This window comes from Anser cygnoides, chromosome 9 (assembly GCF_040182565.1).
Source record: "Anser cygnoides isolate HZ-2024a breed goose chromosome 9, Taihu_goose_T2T_genome, whole genome shotgun sequence".
NCBI lineage: Eukaryota > Metazoa > Chordata > Aves > Anseriformes > Anatidae > Anser > Anser cygnoides.
The window spans coordinates 16,095,941-16,112,251 of NC_089881.1; the positions used below are offsets into that span (position 1 = coordinate 16,095,941).

Genomic DNA, 16,311 nt, shown 5'->3' on the forward strand with positions numbered 1-16,311 from the left:
GAGCCAACATTCAAAGAGGAACAGTGTGAAACATTTCTCTGGAGAAAGATTAGTGCATGTCCTTCTTTACACAAATAAAATTAAAGAGAGAAGCATAATATGGACAAATCAATTAACTTCTGAAAAGCCAAGGGCACTGAACGTAACAGCAGAGGAGATGGGAAGAGCTTCGTTACAGGGACACTGAAGCAGGGCACAGCCTTTCTTCCTTGCAAAAGAAATTCAGCCACTGCTGCACGAAGTTCTGATTCCAGCCCTGTGTGCCCCCACTGTTACTGGAACATTACTGGAATTACTCGACTGTTACCGGAGTTTGAGGCTGACCTTCTGCACGGGACACCCCCAGCTGCATGCACCCTCCTCCCAGCATGAGGACTTTCAGTGGTGCAGGCCAATGTTCTACGGTTCTCCAGCAAATTTAACCAGAAACGTTCTTCCCAAAGCTTGGGTTTCCTTACCATGATCTAATCTCACACAAATGGCCTAATGAGAGACCAGGTACAATAGGGCAAGAGCCCAATTTTCCGCCAGAAAAAAAGCTGAAAAAACAGTCAAGAGAAGAGAAATCAATCTCTTGCACAAGGCTCACAGTAAAAAATAATAAATTTGTCAGAGACAGCTTGCTTGGCAAGATACATTTTATGATATGCTTTTGTCCTGAGAGGAGCTGTGAGCACCTAAACATCTGACTTCCCAATTCACAAATATATTGATGCTGTTGCTTAAGCTTTCAACAGAAAGCAAAAAAAAAAAAAATAATACCATCTCATTTAGTCAACAGTCTACAAGGGTGGGCTTCTCCCTAGGTTTCATATTTACAGCAACACACTGGGACAGTCTATTAGACTTAGCCAGGAAAGCTGCCACAGAAGGAGCGAGACTAAGAGAAGTGCTGCCATTAATCTTTGATAACCCAGCAAATGGGAAGACCAGGCCTTGAACCAAATTCTACTCTCTTGCTATTAATCTCCTGTCCTCTACTTATTAATCCCTTGTCTGTCTTTCTCCTTCAACATTTATTAATGCCCCCAACTGTTTGCAGTAAACAGGACGCTGAAACCTCATCTCTAGCCAGCCATAATTCACCAGACAGAAAGAAAAGCAACAGAAAAACAAGAGGGTAAAAAGGAGGAAAGGAAGGATGTGGATTGCCTTACTGAAATGGCAGGATGAGTGCACTTCTATGCAGTGACACAGGAGGGTAAAGAAGCACTCCCGATTTCTGCATGCCACACAGACATCTCACAGACCTCAAGCTGGATCCACATCGAGGCAAATGAAGTAGCTCCACTAGTCGATACAGGGTAGCTGGGTTTAGTGGCCCGTGTCCAGAAGCAGCCTCTGGCATGAAAATAACCCCCCAGCAAACCGGAGCATGAAGGCCAGTGCTGTGTATAAACAGCACAATCAAAAAGGATGACGAGGCCAAAGCTACCAGCTAACCTTGTCCATTTATTATCCCCTTCTCCATATGGGGCCGCTTGCTGCTTTCTCCCCACAGCTGCCATCACTTTGTAGCATCTCTAACACCTCTTTTGCCTCCTGGGATGTTTCAAGCTGACGGAGGCCTGAGGACAGACCCACTGCCCCGACACCGCTCCTTTTTAGCAACCTCACCTGAGGGCTCCCCCTCGCTACAATTCAGTCATCGCGGGTCCACACCTGGACCCAGAAATAATAAAAACCACGCTGAGTCTCCTGGGGTGCCCTGGCCTCCACCACCACGGGCTCTGGAGAAACGCCTTCATCTGCTGAAGGACCAAATGACACTTTGCAAAAGCAGCCCTGGGGTCTGCAGGCTCTGTCCACACTCAGCTGTTTGCCAAAGCCCCACGAGCTGATGCGCTCCTCACCTGGAAGCCAGGCAGCCCCGTCAGGCCCCGGGACAGACGTAGGGACAGGCTCTTCCGAGGCACCTCTGCGGACGGAAACGGAAAGGGCAGAATTAACCTTTTTGCTCACAGTGAAAGCAGAAAGTAAATCAAGCTGGCTGTGACACCTCACAGAGAAAACAGCCCTAAAAGGGCCTGTAGGCCCGCTACCTTCCCTCGCAGAGCAGATCATGGCTATTTTTCCTCTGATCCAGCTCCCGTGTCAGCCTGGCCCTGCTTTGCTCCATGTAAGGGCTTTTCACACGTCGGCAGGGCAGATTAAATCTGAGCGAGCATCAGAGCGACTGAGGTTTATTTGAGAGAGGAGCTGCTTGTTTTAAATCAACGCGGAGCTGGTGAAAGGCACTGACGTAAGGGCTCTAGGTAACAAAGCCTCTTTCAAAGCCCGACCAGACACCCTCCTGCCTCTCGTACTTAAAGGGCCTCTTCTTCCCGAGCCTCCTTCTCCGCTAGGGCCGCAGTGAGTCACCCCGCGGCGCCGGGTAGGCATGTGAGCACCAAGGAGTAGTGAGGCCGAGATGGGATGCGTTATACAGGCATCACTTGGGAAAAAAAACAAGCGGCAGGGTGGGAAGGTCCGAGTCCCATCTCCACCTCCTGCCCTGGCTTCCTTTGGGTGCCTCCAAAGATGCCTAGCAAAAAGAAAAACACGAAAAGTCGGTTTTTCGAAGTAACCACAGGCTGCTTTTAACCAGCAGCCTTTCATGCTTGCAGCTTATTGATATCTGAGCCTCCTCTTGTGTTTTCCATTTCCTTTCATCTCAGTGCCGGGGAAGAAATAAGCAAGTACAAAATACCAGCGAGGATCGGTGCGAGGCCCTGCACACCTCCACCTGCCCCTGCCCACTCCATCGCCAGGGTCAGAGGATTCCCAATCACCTCCAGCTTCTGCCCACATCCTTCCCCTGCGTGCCTGAAATTAATTATCTCTTAACAAACACGGCCGAGATTAACTAATGAGTTAAAAGATCCTTAAAGGCAGGGAGGAGAAGAGACCACCATCGGTGTCCTTGCCTAGGAGAAGTGGGTCTGGCAGGGCAGCAGCTTCGCCCTCCTGCCCCAGGTGGAGGAAGGGGAGCGCAGGGAAGGAGAACTGCAGAGGTTGCTCCAGGCCCTCACCAAAGCGCAAGAAGCCCGGAGAAATTTCCTGAGGATCTGCCTGCTCCGACGCTGGATATTCCTTTCATATTTGCCATGACAAATACTGCATGTTAACATTTTTGCGAGCACTGTAAGCCCCGTATCGAGTAACAGCAGAGACAGACAGGTGTCCTGACCACAGAGGAGGCAGCATATGCCAGCGGTTTGGAATTTATTATTATTGTTATTTTTTAAAGGGGGAAACAAATCCCACGGATTATTCTGTGCACGATACATTTTCTGCTCCCTGTTTGATGTCGCTTTCAGACTGAGGACTTCAAATAGCTAACGCTAACCTATGCCTCCAGCCTGTTTGAAACTCATGCCCCTTGTGTGACCGGCCTTGAATGCATGGTGAATCACTTCTACCACACACGGAGGGCGTGAGGAGTGGTGGTCCATGCCTCCTGAGCACTGCACGGACACGAACACGTTGGGGGAAAAGAGATAGCAGCCCCCTCTGCCTCGCAGCCTGGGAATTCAGTGCTACCAGCTTCGTATTTCTGGAGCTGGAAAGCTCAAGCTGCAGGTCAGCAGCCCAACCACGAGCAGTGAGACGAGAGAAGAAGAGAACTGCTGGCGTTTTCTGCAGAGCACACACATACAACCTGCACAGGCTGCACTTCCACTCTCCCTGCCTGCCTTTGGGAGACGCTTAAGAGAAGCTGCGTTTTAATTACTAGTCCTAATCAAGGGAATCTAATCTTGACAGCGAGGGAGAGAGAGCTAACCCAAAGTTACAGATGTGGGGGTATGTGGGTCCCCTTACCTTCGGAGAGGTTGCAATTTGCATCTAAAGCGCTGCCCAAACCTCAGTTGTAATAACCAGTTAGAGCTCCACTGAAATCAATGGAGTTACTCCGACTCTGTCTGGTTACAGATCTACAGACCAATAAACATTAAAGCTCTTCCAACCTGCAGCTAAATATCTTCTAATAGAAGACCATTATCTCTGTCAGATTGATTTGGACACCTTGTTTACAGCATGCTTGAAGACTCGTTAGAATCTTCGGGGTTTGGTAGCTGTATTTTAAGAATAAACCCCGGCAGCAATTAACCACTTGAATACGGCATGTTAACAGTTTACAGACAAGCTGGAGTGGAGCTAGAACTTCACTTTCTGCTTTTCATTGGGAAATCGGTAAAATGGAGGGAGCAAATAAAATGCAGAAAAATGAAAGCGAGCTGTGCACACACCAAAAAATCATCCGCATTATTTGATAGATACTGAATTAAAAAGAAATACAGATAAGAGAGACAAAATCATAACAGAGAAACCCAGTCCTCTCCTCCTTGTAAGCCTTACTAAATATTATGGCATGCACATAAGGTGATGCTCACCCCAGGAAACGCAGATGTGCGTCCTTGGCTGCCTCTGGCACTAACAGCTGGGCTCAGGTTGGGCTCCTGTCCTTTGAGCCTTCCCAAACCCCCTGCCACAAAGCCTCCCAGCAGTGAGCTCACAATGGCCAGGCTCCCCGGCGGCAGTGATGCTACCAACACGTTATCAACACGTTTTACAGCTCTCTGTCCAAGGGTGGATGCTACTGACACTGCCACGTCCCAAAGATAAAGAAATGCAGCCCTTCCTTAGCCTTTCAATCAGCAAGACAGCGCCGTGAGCGAGGAGGCGGCACTGCCCCGGGAGCGAGCGGGCTGCTCCGCTGGGGCAGGACAGTGGCAGATGGGAGCCTCCTGTCCCAGCCGGACTGGAATGTCACCACGCTTGTGGGTATGGCTGTGGCACTTGCACCGTGCTCCCTGGTCACACACGCCTGCCCCGACCACAGCTCTCTGCTGGCTCCAAGGAGAAAGGGCGGACAGCAGCGCAGCCACCCCAGGCACCCAGCACAGGGCATGCACCACTCTGGGCATCAGTGTGTGGGCAGGGGTGGTGGGGACAGGGTCGTGCACAGCCCCATGGGTGCACTCCATTGTATTCCCTGGGTGCACTCCATCATATTCCCTTCTGCTGTTCCAGTTCTGGATGCAGCTTTGAAAACCCACAGTGCCAGGCACCTAACCAACGTGCTGCTCCAGCTACATTATGGCAGGTTGAGCTCAGTTTTGCCAGTGAAATGGGAAAGGACAAAAATAAATGAAAACAACAACAACAAATGAGTAGTAGCAGCATTTTGTTAACACCAAACAAGCCCAAAAGCCCCAGCAAATCAAAGACAAAACAGAACAGGGGATATGGAGAGACACTCTCAGTCTCTGCTATTGCTTCAGCGGCAGAGAGCAGCTTGCAGCCACGACCCTTCGAAACTCAGGTAGCTCAGGTGCTGGAAGCAAGACACCACGCTCTACTAACACCATGCACGGAGGTACAGTGCTCCTGTACCAACGTGCTCCTGCACCACGAGAGCAGCTCATCGGAGGGGATGAGCAGGGTGCTCGGACAGGCTGCCTCTTGCACTGCAGCCCGGCGGGCAAGCCATGAGGCCCCCGTGCAGGCGAGCACGCCGGGTGCCAGCCCCGTGCCCACCAGCAGGATGGATGCTCCTGGTGCTCCCACCGCGGTGTCGGGCACCTCCGACGAGGGTCCCTTCCCACCAGGCACGGCTCCCCGCCGCCACGCAGGAGCTTCCCAGACAGACCACAGAGAAAGTCAGGCGCAGCTCAAATAAGCACCTGGATCTACAAACAACAGATTAAATTCTCAAGCTACAAAAGTATGTTTTAGCAAAAGTGCAATTGAACTCCATGTACTTGTTACATTTCTAAATATACTCCGGTTGTCAAGACAACAAAGAGACTGATGGATCTCTAAAGTGTACTGTATCTATTTAATTGTCAGCATTTCAAACTGACTCGAGGAGGGAAAAAAATGCTGCGTGATAAGTCTAATCGTCATGGTTACCACTGGCTAACCCCATAATAAAAATATATATATTCTAGCTGAATGTGCCAAGCCATGTGAGGAGCAGATGGGAGACATTCTCATTACTGCGACAGCCTCCACTGGAAAACTAAACTTGAGGAAGGATGCGAGAGACTTTACAGAGATCTCAGACACAACAGACGCCGTGGGCTGCATCTTCCCAGCCGTTTGGCAGCAGCCGCTCGGGCTTTTCCGCCGCGCTTCTTCGCCCCTCGCGGGCTGGGGCAACCCACGGGGCTGGGGCTCCCTAATTCGCTGGCATTCCTGCTTGGGGAATCTCAACCCTCCCCGTAAAAAGCCTGGGATGCGAGCTGTTACTCCTTAAAACCCTCTGACAAAATGCAACGTGCAACCGCCTGGCGTTTGCGCTCCCGCCCTCGCCTGCTTCTCTCCTCCCTGCAGGCAGCCCACGGGCATCGCTCCGGCAGGAGGCTGCTGCAGCCCGGCCCTGCTGCTCTAACGCTGTGAACAGCTCCAACGAGAGCCACGTCCTGCCTTGGAGAAGGGCCACGAGCAGCAAGAAGCAGCCAGCTGCCGCTGCAGGTAGCATCACATCAGCCACAGGTTGGGCTGGGCACTGTCATGCACCCCTGCCAGCCTCTGCTCCCGGTTTGACAAGCACAGTCCAGCACCGCCGTCCACGTGCGGTCCCTCCTGGAAGAGATGCTTTCCAAAAAAAGCCTCACACACCGGCTTTTTACATGGAAGACCTCCACAACACTGTCTGAGATATCTAACTGGGTATGAAATGATTGTAAAACCCAGGCTTTCCTTCTCTGAGCAAAACTCATCCAACCGCACTCGTTTCTCACCGTGCCTTCATCGAGCTGAAATTTAACTTGTAAGGGAAAGGCACAGATCTCATCCGGGCATGAGAGGCAGTGGGAACCAACTCATGTTCACCTGACCAGCACTGATGGCAGTGAACGACCAGGTTTCCAATTCGCCTGAAGCTTCCCCAACGTTTTTTGACAGAGAGCACGTCGGAGTTGAACCACCCTTAAAAGTCTCCCCCGTGACGCTCAGCTTCCTCGTACAGATAAAAGCTCTGCGTCTCCGCCGTCAGACGCTCCCATGGAGATCGTAGGGCAGCGCCTAAATCCATCTCCAGGAGAGAACCACAAAATAAAACTCCATCTGGTTGGAAACCACTATTTAAGACAAACACACTCCTTCCAAGGCCTCTCGAGCGAGGTGTCTGAGGCTGTGCTGTATTCCCTGGAGCTCGCCCTCGCTCACTACCAAGATGAACAATTTCTGAATTCCCGACCTGAGATTCTCGGTGACAGATATCTAGCTTTCGTGCCTACCAATACAGTCACCATGCGGTTCACCATCACGCGCTGCTTCACAGAGCCCTATGTGCACGGAGATGGGCAGTGAAAATCAAAACAGAAGTAGCACAGAAGTGTTATTTCCGGGGCTGGTGTGAGAATTATTGCAGCTACCACTAAGGCTAGGAGCCAAAAAGGAGTCCCAGGCACAAAGAAGTCTTCAAGTCACCAGGACTTGGAGGTGGCTGGTTTCCCCAGGTACATGGCTACACCTGGAGTGAAGCAGCACCAGCATTTCATCCCGAGGTGCCTAAGTACTTCTGAAACTAAACATTTCCCATAAGGAACTCCAAAGAGCTTACAGCCCTTCTGCAGGCTGTATCCAGAGCTTAACTGAGCTGAAATACCAAACAACCGGGAGCTTAAAATCACGCTCCCAAGTGCCTGTTTCGACATCACAGGGGTGCAGGAACCTAACTTTGGTTTTCCTGTTACTGAAAGTGCTTGCCTAGGGCACCGGGCTCTCAGCTATGGCTCTGGGACAACTATTACATTCTGTTCTAATAAAGTGCACGCTCTCAGGAGCAAACTCCCCAGGATGACTCCTTTGCTTTGGCACAAATGGACTCATTTGGTTGAGATAAAAGGATGTTCTCTTGCATCACTTTCATTTGATTTTTTTTTTTTTTTAAGATAGAGAAACAGTTAATTTTGCTAAATGAGTGCTCTGTTGCCATGACTTCACTGCAGACAAACACAAAGCCATCAAGCTCCTTTTCTCTGGGCGTTGTTTTTTTCAAACAGGTATTTGATTGCCTGTATTTTCTTACTTCTTTTCCCAACATCTGGATTTCCAGCAACATCCCCCAGCCATGCAGATTCATAAGGGCTATACCTGCTCATTTAGAGAGATTCCTGCACATATTTGTGCCCTCACAATTCATCTCTGCCAGACGCGCCACCATGCCTTCTGCGACTCCAGCTTGCAGGACGCCGCTACCTACAGCAGCAGGCGGTGAATCTCTCCAAAGGAAACCCAAAGTTTATGGGATTGGTCCCTGAAAGGCAGAATTCCCACCAAGGACTAAAGGATGGCTCCATCCCGCTCACTGGCGACCCAGACTGTTACCAGAATTTTGCCCCAGTCTAAAACCAGAAGCCTCCCCCAGTTACGAGTCCTTCCCAGTGCCTCGGTTTCCCAGGCAGGTGAAGACTGTGTGTACATGTCATCTGCCTCTGCGGGGAGTTGCGACACTGGCCGAGTTAATATTCACGAAGTACACTGGGGATTAAAAATATTATTAGACTTGACTGAGGTAGACGCTTTTTTCTTCTTTCTTTCCTTTTTCCTTTTTTTTTTTTCCCTCTAATGATTGCATTGAATAGACAGACTAAGCAGAAACAGCATTTGTAGCCTGCAGCCATTATCCTAGTAAATGGCTTATTACAGCACGCAGCCTACCCACTCACCTCCAGCCTGTCTCACTTAGAGGCAGGTAGGTGGGAGCGCTGCTCATTCCTGAGAACTTTCCTTTTTATTGTCTCTGCCTGATGGAGACTCTCGATAGCCGGGCTCACAAGACAGGGATTAGGATATAAATGCTTCAGTAGAAGCTTGTTGTTTGGTACCTATTTATGACAATCACGGAACAATTAATTACTTCCTGGCTAAGACTAATTCCCGTCTCTTCCAAAGAGGTGGGGGAGCTGGGGAGTAAGGAATTGTCTCAAGACTTTTGATTTCCTGATGAGTCACAGCAGATCCACTACAACGCGCTCGATACTTCAGCCAGGCTGTTTCTTATCAAGGTATATTCAATACATTACCAAGATGTGGAGCGGGCTATTTTAAGGGCTCATTTCAGGCCCTGTAGGCATAATGCTGCTTCCGAACGTGCGTTTGGTCCCGGACCAGGCAGACTCACCTCCTGCTCCACCGCCCCTTCCCACACCCCCCCGTAACCAGAGACAAACAAACGCTGCAAGAGACAGCAAACCAAGAGCCGTACACTCGGTGCACTGATTTTCACAACACGCAGCCCTTCAGTAAGTAGCCCTCTCTCCCACTTCATTAGTTCATTCCCTTCCCTTTGGCAATGAAATTACTTATGTGACAGCAGCATCTGACAAGAAGAAAACATTCACAGACTGCGCGGGTTGCAACATGTCCGCAGCGTCTTGCTTTCTTCGTTCTAGGGCCAAGAATCATACATTTATTTTTCCGCCCCGGGGAGCAACTCGGCATCCCTGTACGAATCCTCAATTGTCCCCAGTTCCCACGCCACCCACTCACAAGCTCCCAGGCTCCGTAAGGCAGGCGGGAGCCACCTTGCCCAACCTCTGAGCAGCAACGCAGGTTTTGGGGACCGCGGCAGGTGCCCTCTGGTCCTCCTTAATTCCTTTATTTAACGAACTGTTAGACGTAATTTATTGTGTCGATTGGGCAATTGATCCCAGGCGGGTCCTTTGAGTTCACAGCAGGTTGCGTTCTGCATCTGCCTGACTCCAAAATGTGTTTAAAAAAAAAAAAAAAGGCATGGCCATGATAATAGATGTGCTCAAGACCATAACGTATGGGTGACAAGGACTGGGTACCAGACACAGACAGCCATGCTCTTGCTTTTTGAGTCACTAGCATGCCATCACTGACTTCGGCTGCTCTAAGAGCAGCCACTGCCCAGACACCATCTCAAGGCTATGCTTGAGCTTCTTATTACGAGCGGTTTTCCCCATGGCACAACCGGACTGTGCAAACAGTTTCTGTGCAAGCCGCTGCAGTGCCAGTTTCTGCCAAGCCCATGCTAATTGCGAGCGATTCCAGTTCAAACGCTCTGAAGCCAGAAAGTATTTCGGTGACATGTAACCCAGGTCTCATCTGTCACCAGCTCTCCAGCGGCGAACAAATCTGCAATCAGCTATGAAAACTTGTCAGTGTCTCTTCTTTCCTCCTCCTTGGAAATACTTCTGTGCAAATTCTGATTTTATGCAGCTCATTTTTGATCCTTGCGATGTTTTCAGCCTGTCAGTGTAATTGGACTGCCAAAGCAACACAAAGGTGTGGCCGTGGATGTCCCATTGAAGTCGATAGATTCTCCAAGCCTTAGCAGCTCCTCAGGTGCTACTTTAAAAGTATCATCGCCTCTCCTTGGATCATGTTCATCTAAAAGCCTCAAGGCACCTTAGAGATACTCAACCAGCTTCACAGAGACTCCGTGAATGCAAACAGCACGTGGTCAAGGACCGCTTCACATGGCCAAGTTTGATTTGGAAGACCCAAGGAAGGAAATACGCTGAGCTGTAGGTTTAAAGCACGGCAAATCTCCTCGAGTAGGCTCTGTTAGTCAGTCACCTTAACTAGGAGGAGAACGCTCACGCTAATTTTATGTATTTCCATGCAATACGCTATCACCTCAGTTTGGGTGTTTACAGGACAAGCAGTGGCATTCACTTTGAGCTGCAAGGGACAGAGCAGCACAGCTCTGCGTGCGCGTGAATCCACGCTGGGAATTTCAGCGCCTGCTCTCTCTGTTTTACAGTACCCTTGATAAAGTCCCTTCATCACGTTTGGGCTGGACTAGCCAGCATCTGCTTCTAACTAGATCCGAAATGCCTGCTAGACTGTGCAGCTCTCTTCTTCAGGCAGCAACCAGCTCCTTTAAAGAAAGTGCGAGGTAGCAGAGGGGATCATGAGCTGATGGCCTCTGCCATGCCATGGAAAAGCAACCATGGAGCCGCTGCCTCGGGGCACAGTGCAAGCAACTTTCTTAAAAACTTGTGTTGTGAGCAAAGGGAAGATACAGGACCATATTAAGAAAGATGACAAAAAGAACTTCAAAGGAATTCTAAGTTCTCCTTTTTTTGGACAATAACATATGGCTCCGACAGCTCAAACAGACAAATTATCAGATTCGGGCTCATCTCATTTTCTTAAAATGTGTAAGCCCGGGATTCTCCCATGCCAGGCAGTTAAGTTCCCATGCTTTCCCAAAAAGCCACTTGGAAAGTTTCTAAATGCAGAAGGAGAAAAATAATCCAGCTCGGTCCACGCCTGTGTCTCCCTCTCCTCCCATTAGCACATGGGGAGAAGGTTGGCTTGGAGCAATACACCATTTCCATTTGAATATGAATCACTCCTCTGGTGAGAAAACAAAACAGAAGCCCATTTCACACGAGCCTTATCTAAAGACATAATGAAAACCGACACATCTAACAGGAGCAATGGAAATAAAGCACGGTGAAAATACCGGCTCAGACAAACGAACAACAATACTTCTGTCCCAAAGGGTCCCAAAGCAGTGTACAAGCTCACGGGGGCAGGAACCACTCCAGCTGCCACCGAAACGTCATCACCTCTGGATGGTACTCGGGCAGCACCGCCTGGAGCTCACGATGGAGGGAAGAACATCATTGACCTGAATCTGAGCGAGAGCATGATCCTTCTGGGGGAACTGGACCACTCTCCTGGAAAGTGGAAGCTGGTTTGATTTTGATTCATGTAATTCAAAAATGGCATTATGTGGGCTGAGCACCCTGCACACACGATGCCATAGTAAGCAGCGACTGGCTGGAAAAAGGATGGAAATCAAACCTGTGTATTCTGGTGCTCTCCAGCTTCTCGTCCAAAAGGTTACAAAAATAGCAGTGAGGTGGGGGATTGAAATATATGAATCTGCCTGAAGAGTACAAATGAATTTCTTACTGTCCACAGAACGGAGGGAGCAGGATTCCCTGCCCCTGCTTCAACTGCTGGCTTCCCGTGGAGTTTAGGGCAAGTCACTTTTCCTCTCCCCAGCTCGGCCTTCCCCTGCCCTACAAGCACAGTGATATTCCACCACCATTAGGAACAGCCTGGAAGAAGGCAAAGCATTACTATTTAACATTGCTACTGAAAAGCCATTCTTCAGAAAGCAGCAGGTCTTGTCTCTCTCCGGGTTTGCTGAAGCCCTGCCCGAAGCACTGCTTTCACCCTCTCCTTTCCCACCAGCACAGCTCACGCTGTCACCTCCCTGGAGGTGGCGGTGGCCTTTTGTTCCAGCACTGTTCAACAGAGACCCAGCCCAAACTCAGGCCCTTTGCATGCTACCGAAATACAGGCAAACAAGACATTCAGAAATCCTTCAAGAAAGAGGCCCTGAGCAACCAATCTGCACGTTTCCAGCACTAAATGTTTGCTTCTCCTCCTGGCAGCATCTGGAGGCTTGCAGAGTATTTACCTGCATCTTGGCAACAGCTATTTAAACCTACAAACTCATCAACAATTCACCTTGACTCAAAGCAATGGTTTTCCTGAGCGCTGAGGAAACAATGAGCAGAATCATCTTTTGCTTTTTCTCTATTTTTTTTTTTGGCAAATTTCTGATAAAGCTTTTCTGAAAGGAACTTACTTAATCTTTTCCCACATTGCATTCTGTATACAGTTGCCATTGCAGAAACAAAACAAAACAAAAAAACTTTGTGCACAAATGCAAACAAATCAGAGAAGGGTTTGGCCCGCTCTGCCTGAAACGAATGCCAACCTCCTCTTTTACTGGCTCAGCGGCAGCGACCCAAAGCCAATACGTTCTTAGCATTTCTGACAGGCTGACTTTTGGAGGAGTTTGTGCAAGTTTGTCTTCAGTGCCTTGGGACTGCACGACAATTCAAGGGAAAATTCCCTTAAAAGGAACGTGCACGGTGATGCTTCGATGCTACCGAGCTGGTTCCCTGTGCAAGTGACCTCTCTCCAACCATGCGGTCATGTTCTTGCAAGCTGGAGGCTCCCCCTCGTTTTGGTTTAAATATAACAAATTCATTTATTTTTATTGAGAGGGGGGAAAAAAATCAACAAATCGATAAACACGAAAGGAAAGTTACAACGAGCTGAACATGATTTACAGGTAAAGTGAATTGCCAGGGGATTCAGGCAAAGATTCATCGCTGATTCATCAAACAAGTCATTGAGATGTCTAAAGAACAAGCCATCAAGAGAAGTCCCTCTTCCTCTCCACCTCGTATTATTAGTTACTGTTGGAAGTGACCTTTTCTGCAAATCTCTCGACCACTCTGAAGTGCCAGAGACTTCAGGAAGCAAAAATTAGTTCTTAAAGGAACTAAAATGCTTCAAAAACAGTTTATTAAAGGTTGCATCTTGCTTCTCTCTCTCATCCCTTCCCTTGGGCATTTAGGATGAACTACCCGCTACAGGAAAACAGCCACTGCGCAGTTCTAGCTGAGAATCCCCATCTCCTTCTAAAATGCCCTTCCAGCATCCAGCCCAGGACAGCGATGACACGGATGCTCATCATGTTGTAGGAACCAAGGGATCGATTGCGAAGCTGCCTGATGCCACTGGAGCGAGCCAGCAGCGAAGCCAGGAGGAGAATCAAGGAGCCCGGTCCCTCCGCTCTGCTGGCAGCCTCGGGAAGAGCTTATCTGGGGAGCTGGCATCGCCTGCAGCCAGCAGAGATCTCGCCTGGCTCCGGAGTCTGCTCAGCCCGGCAGAAGAGTAGGAGGTGCAATTGCTGGCAGGAGCAGGCAGAGCAGCAAAGCTGGTGGAGATCATAAATGAAACAGTGTTGTAAAACACAGAGGTGAGCACAGACCGACACTCACCTTCACAGTTCCCCCACAGACAAGCACACCACGCTAGGCTCTGAAAGCTTTGAAACGCATCCAGCCCTCGCTGTGTTGATCCAGGAACCTCATTCGTATGCGTGTTTGTTCTCACACACAAACATGGCAAGTTTTTAAGTCGCACACATTTTGCACATGTCCCGCAGGCTCACACTTACAAGTTACTTGGGAAACCCGGTCTTAAATGGGATTGTAAAACCAAAGGCAAAAGGTTACAGATAAAGGCAAAGACCACAAAGAGCCACAGGTGCATTTGGGTTGGAAGGGAGCTTTGGAGGTGCCCAACACAAAGGTTCCCCAATACCCCCAACTTCCAGAGGATCATTTTCTTAAAATAAGATATGCTTAAAGAAACTGAGCATCCAAAAGTGATTAGTCACACGAAAACATAGGCTAGACTCTCTTCATTTCATATCACTCCAGACTGGAAAGTTTTCATCAAGGCTATAATATATTCCGTTCCAGAAGAACAATTAGGGGGCATTAGACAGCCAGTTGTAACTCAGTATTAAAAGGCCTTGCTACTTATCAGTATGTGCTGTGCCTTTAAAAGTTTCCAAAAATGACGGTCTTTTTTTGTGCATGCTGGAATATTCAAGAGCATTTCATATCTATTCTCATATCAAGAAAAGAGCAATTAGATCAATAACGAAACAGGAGTGCTCCCTTTTACTTTCTGTGGTTTGCAAAGAGGTTCATGTTTCTGTGTGAGCACAGCTCTTGTTTTAGTGATGTGAAAGTGTGGTTTGTGCGATACCCAGTTTCTTCTAATATTTGAGTTTCTGTTGTTATCTACCTACAATTTACAGTAAAGTATCTTTTATTCTCACACCCCTCAATCTCAAAATTAGACCAATTTTCCCAACAACAAGATTTTATTACCCCGTGTAGACCTTTTACAAATACTGGAAAGCTTGCCGACAACACGCTCCTTGGTAATACAGCATGAGTTCATGGAAGAAGGCATCAGCGTTACCATGCCTATCTGTGCTTGAGGCTGTGTATACAGACACACAAAGAAGAAAGTAACTGCCTTTCTTAGGGGAAAAGGACTGATTTTGAGTTTGGAAAAACAACTAGAGATGGGATGCAACCCATGACAGGGGTCCCGGGGCTTTCCACGCAGTGGGTGAAGATCACTGAGCAACATCTGAACCTCTGTTTACATATCACTGTTGTGCTATTTGCTAACGTTAGATTATTATTTTCAAAAGTTATCAAAATATTTAGAACTGGTTTTGTTTTTTTTGTTTTGTTTTTATTTCTGTTTGTGCTTGTGTGTTTTTTTTTTTTGTCCCTGCTGCAGAGCATGAATCTAATTCTTCTAATTTAAACAAAAATTTCTTAAGAACTCTTTTGAATTGGAAGGACACTGCCAGTACTGCAGATGGATAATCTGCTGGCTCCAGCATCAAACAAAACCATGCCATTTATAGCATTTTGACTCTCTATACAACAGATGAGAGCACAGATATTTGAGCCAGAAAAGTTCGTTTTCCAGATAGCTGTTTACAGCCACGTGCTCCACTCCAGAATTCTCAACTGTGCCGTTTCTGCGGCTCTCAGAGAAGTGTGCCTTTGTCAAATATGCTGAAGGTCCCAAAGAGAGACTTCACCTTCTGCTACAAAACAAACATCAATCCAACAACAGAAATAGTCAGTATTCTGGTTGTTTTGATATTTCTGCAGAAGAAGAGAAAATCGCCAAGAGCAATCTTTTCAGCCCCATGGCAAGCCATCTGACGAGCTCTGCAGTCTGAACCTGCAGGGTTTGCTAAGGAGACTCCATTTCGCAGTGCCGCACCTCTCAGGACTAGCCTAGGAGCTTGTACACGAACATTTTTAATGGTCAGAACATTGCCATGCCCTCTGTGGCATTGATTTAACTCCATGGCCTAGCAGCGCATTACCTCCAGCCGCTTTGACTAGGATTAGTTCAGGAAGCCAGGACACACATGTCCAAGCCCCTTGGTGCATCTTGCACACACCCAGGCAGGACCAGATTTCGGCCAGCTTGCATAAACCCTGGTGGGATTAGCCAACGTTTGAGAGGTTCCTATACGGGATAGGTAAGAAGGTCAAGAGCTGCCACGTAAAAAGGGACGTGACGGGTGTATACACTCCCCAACGAGGCACATCCCTCCACCCATTACAGCCAGTAACGGAGATGTGTAAGAGCACACAGCAAAAGCCATTACAACCGAGGCCATGGAAATTAAAGTGGCAAATATATCACTTACATCATGCAGTGAACTGATCTGATTTTGTTGTCAAACATGCCCAAAAGGACTTGTTGGGAAGAGAAGCGCAGAGAGGAACTGTAAGAACATTGCTTACTTGGTTCTAAGCTAGAGCAGAACTGCCAAAACCCTCCAGTTTCGTTCCTTTGGATTCCCTGTGAATAGCCCCAGAGCCTGGGAAATGGCAGTAGCCTGATCTGCACCAACATGAGGCACTTTAAAACTTGCTTTTTGACTGTTTGGGCAGTGCTCAATAAAACCAAGACACG

General features: G+C 48.5%; 1 protein-coding gene across 14 annotated transcripts in view; it reads right to left on the bottom strand.

Moving 5' to 3' along the window:
- LPP (LIM domain containing preferred translocation partner in lipoma) overlaps positions 1-16,311 on the bottom strand; it is a 336,281-nt gene that overhangs the window by 239,101 nt on the left and 80,869 nt on the right. For 10 of the 14 annotated variants that reach the window (XM_067002299.1, XM_067002298.1, XM_067002300.1 and 7 more), the window contains one exon: positions 1,854-1,918. The exons of 3 other annotated variants lie outside the window; for them this stretch is intronic. The gene's annotated coding sequence lies outside the window, so the exon portion shown is untranslated. Of the gene's footprint in view, positions 1-1,853; positions 1,919-4,373; positions 4,473-16,311 lie in introns of those variants that run through there. One more of the 14 variants, XM_067002302.1, reaches the window with a different exon arrangement.